Raw genomic sequence first — 10,838 nt, 5'->3', positions numbered from 1 at the left:
ATTCCGTTGATTGTAGTCGAACAACAATAAACTTCAACCCAACAAGTGACCACCAAGGTGGAGGCAGGCAGGCCCTTGGGAGTTCCTGCATGTGAGTATGAGTAAACTGCATGATGAGATCCGGCCCTTGATTTCTGCAAACGCGACCACCAGGGCACCCCCTAGATGAGAAGAGCCTGACACACAACTCTTGACCTTGAAACCAACATGCACCAGTTAGTTGCGCTTTAGACCAGAAAAGGCATCAAGAATTCATAATTCATGATTATTAGAACATTGAACAGTAAATACTCCAGCTTGGGTATCAGTTCGTCAACGACATCAGTTGGACTAATATGCAGAAATAAGAGGTTTCAGACATGTACGCATCTTCAAGAAAATGACATAGCCTTGACGAGCATATTAAATGGAGGACAATGTCAGGTGATTCATTGACTTGAGGTAGAGATGCATCGCACTATACAATTAGAAGCAATGATCACCAAAAGGGTGCCAAAATTAGAAAATCAACAGGAAAAATTACTACCAGCCTCCCTAGGGCATGTACAGGACGTCACCACTAAAGAAAATCATGACAAACATCTACTTTGGCTAAATGTTCAGCCCACACAGCAGCAGCAGCTCTAAGGCTAGGCCCAGAGAGGCGAAACAGAGGAGGAAGGAGATACCAGATACTCAAATAAGTATTTGCAGTCGAAGAGGCAGTCTTGGAGAGCCCAGATCATCTCGCAACGGACGTACTGCTGGATGGCCTTGATGTCCACTTCATCTTATGTCACTGATTTGGTCTCCTGTATATAATACCTAAGGAAAAGGATTAATCACATGACATAAAAATTTGGAGATCATACATTGTACTACATACAGAAAGATATGGTGCTTGTTATGTACATACCTATTCCTAGCTAGATCAGCTGGGCATGTGCATATGCATGCAGCCTCATGTGAGTTGGATACCAACATACACGTACAGTGCCCATGACATGGCCATAGTTACCCTACATGCATGCCATTTCTCCATCTCCATATCCATCTCATTTGCATATATGCACAGCACACCCACGCAATGCATAATAAGCCAATAGAAAAGGCACAAACATAGAAGATTTTATTTGGCTTGCGATGCCTGCACATTTGCCAACTCAAGCAAATCAGGATGATCCATTCATGCACTCCAAATCAAGTCATTCATTCATGCATTGGATAAAGTCAAAATCATCTGACAAGCGTTTCTCTACTAATCCAACAACCCGACAGGCTCAGTAAGCTGATGAATCAAATCTGGCATTCATCCACAACGATGGGAGTTCACCACGCCGTCCTTCAAGTGAGTCTGAATAGTCACAGGTCATTGATGCATCTCTCCTGTAGCAGCCTGGCCTGCAGACAAGCAAGCAGGACCTTGAGTTTTAAAAAGACAGTACTTGTGAATACAAAACAAGGCAAGAGGTAGCACCCAGCAAAACAATAACCCATCGGGAAACTTGCCAAAACTGATCCACACCACCATAACAAGACCACATTCAACAGCAACCCTAAATGACAATCTCAGATTTGAACTTCTCGACCAACACCAAGCAATGGACCAAAGTATGGCACTAAGTTGTCACTGTCGCACGTCCCGTACCATTGCAAAAATGTATGCAAAAGCCATGGAATATATATAAAATCCATGGAAGCAATCAATATCATCATCAATAAGCATTTCCTTGATTCTAAGCAAGTACTAGCACACAAACCTCTATCTAACACCACCTTAGAAAAAACCATTGTGGTACGGGGATGTGGTTTACATGCCTATATGAAAAAATAGCATATTAAAGGAGAGGACGTTTTTAACATCGTGTACAGCAGGGTCTAATTTACATAGTTTCGTGCTCGCTGAAAAAATCCACATGTTGCTCTAACCAAGCAAATGTAGGCTAACATTTCATAGAAAGACTTGGATCCAGTTGCATGCATAACTGTACAAATCCTCTCCCTAAAATGACATCCAAAAGATGACAAGTTTATCATTTTTTATTGGCGAAAGTAGAATATATCTTCTGCAGTGAGCATAAATGTATAATCAAGATCCTCGTAGCGCACAACATGGCACATGGGAATAGCTCAAGTTTACCAAGCCTCTCATCAGCAACACAAAGCACGCCACTAACACTCAATAAAAGATGAAGTAGAGAATATCGGTCTCTTCTTATCCTATCAAACAAGACCAAGAATCACCTAAGCAGGCAATATTTACTCTAAAAGCCAATCCTGCTGTAATGCCAAGAAAGCATACCGATTGAATTACTACGACCCAAACAGTAGCATATCCATGACATGTAGATGTAGTTACTATACCATGGCAATTCAGGAAATGAACAAGCTATACCAAGACCAAGTAAATTGGCCTTGTTCTTATCAGAATTACTCCATAGCAATCAACAAAAGCATGCCAGTTGACTAATTTCAGAACAGTAACCAGTTTCCACTTATAAACTAAAACCATAATGATACAGTGAGGACATCAACTAAACTAATCGTTGTATATGGCAAAACTGGCTAAGAGCTAGCACCCAGCAAAACAAAAACCCACCCAGGCACTCGTCCCAACTGATTACATTCAATAACAACCCAAAACAACTAGTTCGTGTTTAAAATTTTGCGGGTAACCACATCAATCATGATCAATAATAGATAAGCTAAAGTTCCAGCCCAAGGGAGCCAAATCCCAGGCAATTAGCCACACAGCTGCATGCCTAGGTAGATAAGAATCAAGAAAAGCAATATATAAAGTCATCCTTGCTGTAAAACACACATTAATTAGTAAATGCATAAAGGCCAGACCACACAACTTATTTTAGATGTCAAGTCTAGCTGTTACCTATGATGGGTCAAATGGTTCCTTGCTGTGCCATTTGCTTGGCGTATTCCTTCCCATTGAAATCCTTGAATCCTGGCGACAAACGAGATAGTGAGCGGCAAACAGGTCTTATACTGAGAAAATAAAAAAGCATGAATTCCAGTACCGAACTAGTAAACAGTAAAGATCTGGCAAACAACAGGGAAGTTTATCTCTGCTATGCTCCTTTGGCACATACGGGCTCAGTTTCACATGTATCTAAATTGCTGCTTTGGATTGAGATTCAAAGGACTACTGTCAGGTTCGAAATAGTGATGCCATTGACATGCTTCATAGTTACAAGAAGGAAAACACATTCACCTCCTGACCACTAGTACAAATACCAAGCAAAGAACAGTGATTTAGTATGAATCAAGAGCTAGGTTGTAGTATAGAATATGCAGGAGGAGAATGGGAAGATTGCAAAACAACATGCCGTTCTAAACATTAGAAAACAAGGAGCAGTTTCTCTGTATCATTTTTATGCTTTGAGTTGTCGACTGTAATTGTTATGAAGCGATCAAACTGACATGATAATGCTGTGTGACTAGACTCGATTAATGTAGCCCGGATGGCTTTACATTGCAATCCAGGATAGAGAGAATAATTTTCGACAACACAAACGACAATCTCAGATTTAAAATTTTCGTGGTAACAACACCATCATCATCTATTGCTATGGCACCAACACCAAACAATGGACCAAAGTATGGCACTAAGTTGTCACTGTCGCGCGTCCCGCACCATAGCAAAAACGTATGCAAAAGCTATGGAATATATGTAAAATCCATGGCAGCAATCAATAACCATTTCCTTGATTCTAAGCAAGTAGCACACAAATCTCTATCTAATATCACCCTTAGAAAGAGCCATTGTGGTACAGGGTCATGGTTTACATGCCTATATGAAAGAAAAAAATAACATATTAAAGGAGAGGATGTTTTTAACATCGTCTACAACAGGGTCTAATTTACATAGTTTTGTGCTTGTTGAAAAAATCCACAGGTTGCTCTAACCAAGCAAATGTAGACTAACATGTCATAGAAAGACTAGATCCAATTGCATGCATAATTGTACAAATCCTCTCACTAAAATGAACATCCAAAAGTTGACAAGTTTATCATTTTCCATTGGCAAAAGTAGAATATATCTTCTACTGTGAGCATAAATGTAAAATCAAGATCCTCGCTGCGCATGACACATGGGAATAGCTCAAGTTTGCAATACCTCTCATCAGCAACACAAAGCACATGACTAACACTCAGTAAAAGATCAAGTAGAGAATATCGGTATCTTCTTATCCTATCAAGCTAGACCAAGAACCACCTCAGCAGAAAATAGGAACTCTAAAAGCCAGTCCTGCTATCATGGCCAAGAAAGCATATCGATTGAATTACTACGACCAAACAGTAGCATAACCATGAACATGTAGTTACTATACCATGTCAATTCAGGAAATGAACAAGCTATACCAAGACCAAGTAAATTGAACTTGTTCTTATCAGAATTACTTCATAGCAATTAACAAAAGCATGCTGGTTGATTAATTTTAGAACAGTAACCAGTTTCCACTTATATAAACTAAAACCAGTGATGACATCAACTAAACTAATCAGTTGTATATGGAAAAACTAGCTAAGTGCTAGCACCCAGAAAAACAACAATCCATCCAGGCACTCGCCACAACTGATTACATTCAACAGCAAACCAAAACAACTAGTTCAAGTTTAATCCTTTGCGGGTAACCACATCAATCATCATGAATAACGGATAGGCTAAACTTCCAGCCGAAGGGGGACAAGTCCCAAGCAATTAGCCACACAGCTGCATGCTTAAGTAGATGAGAATCAAGAAGAGCAAGTATAAAGTCAGCCTTGCTGTAAAACACACATTAATCAGTAAATACATCAAGGCCAGACCACAAAGCTTATTTTCCATGTCAGGTCTAGTTCTTACCTATGATGGGTTTGATGGTTCCTTGTTGTGCCGTTTGCTTGGCGTATTCCTCCCCATTGAAATCCTTGAATCCTGGCGACAAACGAAAATAACAAAGCATGAATTCCAGTAGTGAACTAGTAAACACTAAAGAGCCTGCAAACAACAGGGAAGTTTATCTCTACTATGCTCCTATGGTGCATACGGGCTCAGATTCACATGTATCCAAATTGCTGCTTTGGAGATTCAAAGGACTACTGTCAGGTTTGAGTTGTTGACTGTAATTGTTATGAAGCGATCAAACTGCCATGATAGTGTAGCCCCGCTAGCTTTACATTGCAATCCAGGATAAAGAGAATAATTTTCGACAGCACAAATAGATGCATATTACTAGTCCACTGCTTGCTGAAACTGCATGGTACACTACTACTACGACTACTACTAAAACTCAGTTTGTTCGTCCCCCACAACTGCATACTAGCAGCGCAAATGGATTCAATTAGCCACTCAGTGTTTTGTTCGTCCACCACAACTTAAACTCTTCACTGGTGTTCATTAAAAAATAACTGCTGCTAATTAGGCAAGAAGGCACGCACGCATGAATATTTTGAGCAAGAAAAAGAAAATTTGCTTGCATGATTGATGGACGGCACATAACAAAAGACTCCTACATGTAACGAGAGACATTCTAAATGCAGTCTGAATCTGGTGACGAGGTTTGAATCAATCAAGCAAAAGAACGTGGTTTGGATCTTGACAGAGATGGGAAACGGTGCTCACCTGTACTGTGTCACAGCAAACAGGAGGGCCGGTGTCGGTGGAACATGTCCGCCCAATGCACGAGCACCAAGAGCACTTGACCGCAGACAGCTCGAAGCCATGGTTCTGGACCACGCCCTTGACGAGCCCAAGCCCGCCAGCCGCAACAATGATCCAGAGGTGTTGCGTCACGGATCTAGGAGCGCTATCGCCTGGCCTACTCGATTTGGAAGTGTCACCGGGCTGCACGACTGTCTGCGGCGTCCATCAAAATCATGGACACATTGGCACCAGCAACCAGAGCCTCCATGAAATTCTTTGTGCCAGACCTTGCAATGGTGCCAACGCTATCTAACTTGGTAATACCAATACCACTGTCAATAAACGTGATTATGGCCGCGGCCTTGTAGGCCTTGCATGCACCGGTTTGTTTCTTTTTAATTGTTGCATGCAAAGATTTAACGCCCCTCGGAATCTTAAAATGAGATGCAGATGAGCCTTTTAATTGGAAAAGCGAAAAAAATTGTGACAATCCCTATAAACTGAAAAGGAGGGAGTAATTTAGTGTGGTTCTTAGAAATAACAAGTCAATAATGCAAACATAACTGAAAGTAAACAATGCAAAAGTACAAGATCGGTAGCAACATGACATTATCTTGCACTGAGGCAAAACATAAACCACAAGTTATCATTGTTCACCGCTAGCTACTGATCTAACAAGAACATTAACAACTAGAGTAGTCAAACAGGAAACAAGAAAATAATTTCATCAAGGCCACTGTCTAACAGAAGTTACTATTGTTGTTAAATAGGAAAGCAACAACAATAAAACTGGCGACCACAAGTTTGAGGTGACTGGAAGAGCACCACCATAGACAGCGTGACCACAAAATGAGAACCGGGCCCCAACTAATTGGCCAGCACCACAACTGGCCATGGTTTGACAACCCGACCATCTCGGGGTACAAGGAGAGAGGGAGGAGACTAGGGACTCACCAGAACCGATGAAGATGCTGAGTTATGGCCGTGGAAGATGTAGTCCACCAAGCAGTAGTATGCGAACAATAAATTTGACGATTCTTTAAAGAGACCTACACATAAAGCGCAAATTTGATCAGCCAAAAAAGGCACATGAGCTATATTGCATATGTAATCATGCATGAATAAGAAATGTACTGATTACACAGAGTAGAAGCCAACCAAAGCATGTTGTAAGAGCAAGCTACCATGTGGCTAGACCATTAAGAACTAGAGCGAGGTAGCAAGGTATGATAAACTGAAGAAGCAATATTTTGGTTTATCATATAGTAATAATAATCAAAGGGCAGAGCAGCGATCATTTTTAGGAAGTTGGTAGATTCATTAGAGAAATACAATAATCAAAGTGTTTAGAGCTAATACAATTAAAAGTTCAAAGAATATTATTTTGCAAGGACAAAAGTGAAAACAACTAAGATGTTCCTAGGTGAGATTAATTCAAGTCAAAGGAGCCCTAAAGGAGAAAAAATCCATTCTTTCTCATGATAGGAGCATAACAACACATATCTCGCAATTCATACAGAAGAGGTACACTCATGACTTGTGTTGCATCGGCAACAAAAGACACGAGTACCTTGACTGGATGTGCCCAGCGATGCAAAAATATCAGGTCACAACAAAAGGGAATTCATTCATTCAGAGAAGAATAATTATCCATCCATAATTCATGAAGTTATGACATACCTGGACTAGAAAAGTTCAGTTAAAGAAATATTTGTCTGAAGTGAAGAAACATTTTTGTCAGTTAAATGCAAATTGACAACTATGGCCATCCACAGTAGAAAATCTACAAATCTATCAAGTAAATAGCTGCAACCACTTTGATGTATCAAAAACATTTTTTTACATAAAACAACCCTAGTAGAAGGCAAACAATCATATCACCAGAAGGTAAAATGAGATCTAGTTTAGCAACTGAGTACTAAATCGTCTCAAACGGTGACAATTACAATTATAAATAGAATTGTCATAGAAAACACAGATGGTGACTTCATTTCTGGCAGTCCATAATGCCCCAAAACAGACAACCACTTAATGCTCCCAACTCCCAATGGTAGTATATTCCACAACAAAATTACACTTGCACATAGAAAATATATTCTTATTAGTCTCACTACATAGCATGAAAGTCGCTATATCAGAAAGAAAGAGCTCCTTGCCTTAGAAGAAGTCCTGGAGAACCTCTGCACTCTGGGAATCCTAGTGGAACCACCAACAAGGGCACCATTGTATGGGGTGCTATTGTCCATCTTTGTGTCCCTGAGATACTTCTTCATAGAATCCATGATCTTCCTAAACAGATACGTGTTCATCTCCTCAAACCAGGCACGGGTGATGGTGTCACTGCCCCCTCAAACAACGAGTCAATCTCAATGGTGGTCTGAGCAGTGGAGGATACAGTTCTCTTTGCCCTCTCACAGGATATCGGCCTTCGAGGTCTTTGTGTCCAGCAACAACCTTGAAGGGCTAGGGCTTAATATCGCCCTAGACGGTAGAAGATATCTCTTCAACTACAAACTGCTTCTCCTCACCTTTGTACTAGACATTAATTATGGGCTTGTTACCAGGTCCAGCAACAACCTTGAAGGGCCACGGTTTAATATCACTGTGGACAGTAGAATCAGTATACCTCTTGCCAATTCGATGCTTGGCATCTACATAATACAGTTCACATCAAAAATAGCATAAACACCACACTAAGAAAGTGAACACTAGCCATTATATGTAAAGTTTAATCTTCTGCTACATAAACTGAGGCAAAGCAGACAATAGATGACCTAGGCAGAAAACATGGTTTGCATATTTTAATGAGCCTAGGCAGAAAACATCGTTTGCATATTTAAATGGGCCTGACATGCAACTAAACATAGTTGTATGAGAGGACCCAATCCAATGATAATCCATCATAAGCAAAAAAAATATAAAAGGGCATATAGTCACTAGAGGCACATTATGAGCAGCCAGTGTTGCAAAGTTTCGTCCCCCCTCATTTGCTACCATGTTTTGAGACACGGGATCCTAAAAAACCTGACGTCAGATAACAAATGGCATTTAGCGTATTAAACAAATGGGATTAAAAAATTAACTTAAACTTGTCACGCAATCTCAAACGAAAGATGATGATCTTGTTTATAATAATCACAGTGATTCAGCAAATGGGATTGTTTGCATCACAGAATGCACAACAACAGAACAGGTTTGGCATTGAATTCCATAGCTTATCAGAATTCAAAAGTTCAGTCATATAAAATATCATAAAAACAATGGGAGGTCAGATGGTATTGCATGATGTAAATTGATCTAAGTGAATGCAGAAATGTGGTATGGTTATGATATCACCACTACTCCCATCAAGTCATATACATGCCAAACAAACACCAAACAAAACCCATGAAAGCTATGGGTACATTTAGCTAGCTGGCAAATTTTGCCACACCAGATTAAATGGCAAAGAAAGAGAAAATCACAAGAAATTCACCCCAATTCCTCTTCACAAAATGTGGTAGAAAACTTAATGGCGCAAAGCCATCCATCCTAAATTCAACAGAAAAGTGCTCGAATTTATTTTATCACCAATCTGGTAGCTCCAGAACAAAGAAACAGAAAAACAAATAATAACTAATTCAAAAGATAAAGCAACACAAATTGGCACAGAACACTTACGTTGACTTTAGAAGAATGAGAATCAATGAAGTACGCAGTGAAAAACAAGTCTATCATACACACCAAGAGTGATTTGACAAAGAATCGTTCCACCTGTTATTATATATCTAAAGGATTGTGTTAACCCGGTACTAGGATATAACTAATTCGATACTATGTGTGTTAAAACATAGCTACATATACTAAATGATTGTGTTATGAAATAGAGGCCCTGGGACATAACTCGAAACAACCAGGCATAAATCAACGAGGACAATGTAGACTTAAAACATGTTAAACCAAACACACTTGGCAAGACAAAGCAATCAAGCTCTGTAGTAGATTGATAATATAGATCTAACATGTATCAACAAGTCGCATGTCAATGAAGTGTAAAATAACTCAATGTCCTGATCTACTTTAAATAAACTAAATCTAACTAGGACCAACAATACAAGATCAGTGGCAACATGACATTATCTTGCACTAAGGCAAAACATAAACCACAAGCTAATATTGTTCACCACTAGCTATTGATCTGATAAGGACATTAACAACTAGAGTTGTCAAACAGTTAACAAGAAAATAATTTCATCGAGGCCACTATCTAACAGAAGTTACTATTGTTGTCAAATAGGAAAGCAACAAAAATAAAATGGGCGACCACAAGATTGACGTGGCCGGAAGAGCGCCACCACAGACAGCGTGACCACGGAATCAGAACCAGGCCCCAACTAATTGGCCAGCACCACAACTTGCCATAGTTCGAAAACCCGACCATCTCGGGGTACAAGGAGAGAAGGAGGAGACCGGGGAATCACCAGAACCGATGAAGATGCGGAGATATGGTCGAGCAGTAGTAGCTGAACAATAAATTTGACGATTCTTTGAAGAGACCTACACATAAAGCACAAATTTGATCAGCTAGAAAAGGCACATGAGCCAAATACATACACATGGGCTAGATTGCATATGTAAGCATGCATGAATAAGTAATTTACTGATTACACAGAGAACAAGAGCAGAAGCCAACCAAAGCATGTTGTAAGAGCAAGCTACCATGTGGCTGGACTATTAAGAACTAGACTAGGGCGACAAGGTATGATAAAGTGAAGAAGCAATATTATGGTTTATCAGATAGTAATGATAATCAAAGGGCAGAGCAACGACTATTTTTATACAGGAAGTAGGCAGAGCAGCGACTATTTTTACGCGGGAAGTATGCAGAGCAGCTAATACAATTATAAGAGCAAATTATATTATTTTGCGAGGACATAAGTTAGAATAACTGAGATGTTCCCAGGTGAGATTAATTCAAGTAAATGGAGCCCTAAAGGGGAAAAATCCATTCTTTATCATGACATGAGCATAACAACACATATCTCGCAATTCAAACAGAAGAGCTACCCTCATGAATTGTGTTACATCAGCAACAAAAGCCATGATTACCTTGGCTGGATGTGTCCAGCGATGCAAAAACATCAGGTCAGGACAAAAGGGAATTCCTCATTCAGAGAAGAATAATTATCGGTCATGGGAAGACAGCAGCCATCCATAATTCATGAGTTATGACATACCT

General features: G+C 39.8%; 3 non-coding genes across 3 annotated transcripts; all 3 read right to left on the bottom strand.

Annotated features, from left to right (window-relative positions):
- Positions 1–8,533: 8,533 nt before the first annotated feature.
- LOC119266324 lies at positions 8,534–8,670 on the bottom strand. Its single transcript, XR_005131991.1, has one exon. It is a non-coding gene; the product is annotated as a small nucleolar RNA F1/F2/snoR5a (small nucleolar RNA).
- Positions 8,671–8,715: 45 nt separating this feature from the next.
- LOC119266226 lies at positions 8,716–8,799 on the bottom strand. Its single transcript, XR_005131949.1, has one exon. It is a non-coding gene; the product is annotated as a small nucleolar RNA Z196/R39/R59 family (small nucleolar RNA).
- An 83-nt stretch (positions 8,800–8,882) lies between these two features.
- LOC119266222 lies at positions 8,883–8,966 on the bottom strand. Its single transcript, XR_005131947.1, has one exon. It is a non-coding gene; the product is annotated as a small nucleolar RNA Z195/SNORD33/SNORD32 family (small nucleolar RNA).
- Positions 8,967–10,838: the final 1,872 nt, after the last annotated feature.

Source organism: Triticum dicoccoides, chromosome 2B (assembly GCF_002162155.2).
Source record: "Triticum dicoccoides isolate Atlit2015 ecotype Zavitan chromosome 2B, WEW_v2.0, whole genome shotgun sequence".
In the NCBI taxonomy this organism is placed as follows: Eukaryota; Viridiplantae; Streptophyta; class Magnoliopsida; order Poales; family Poaceae; genus Triticum; species Triticum dicoccoides.
This window is presented reverse-complemented; position numbering and strand designations above follow the sequence as displayed.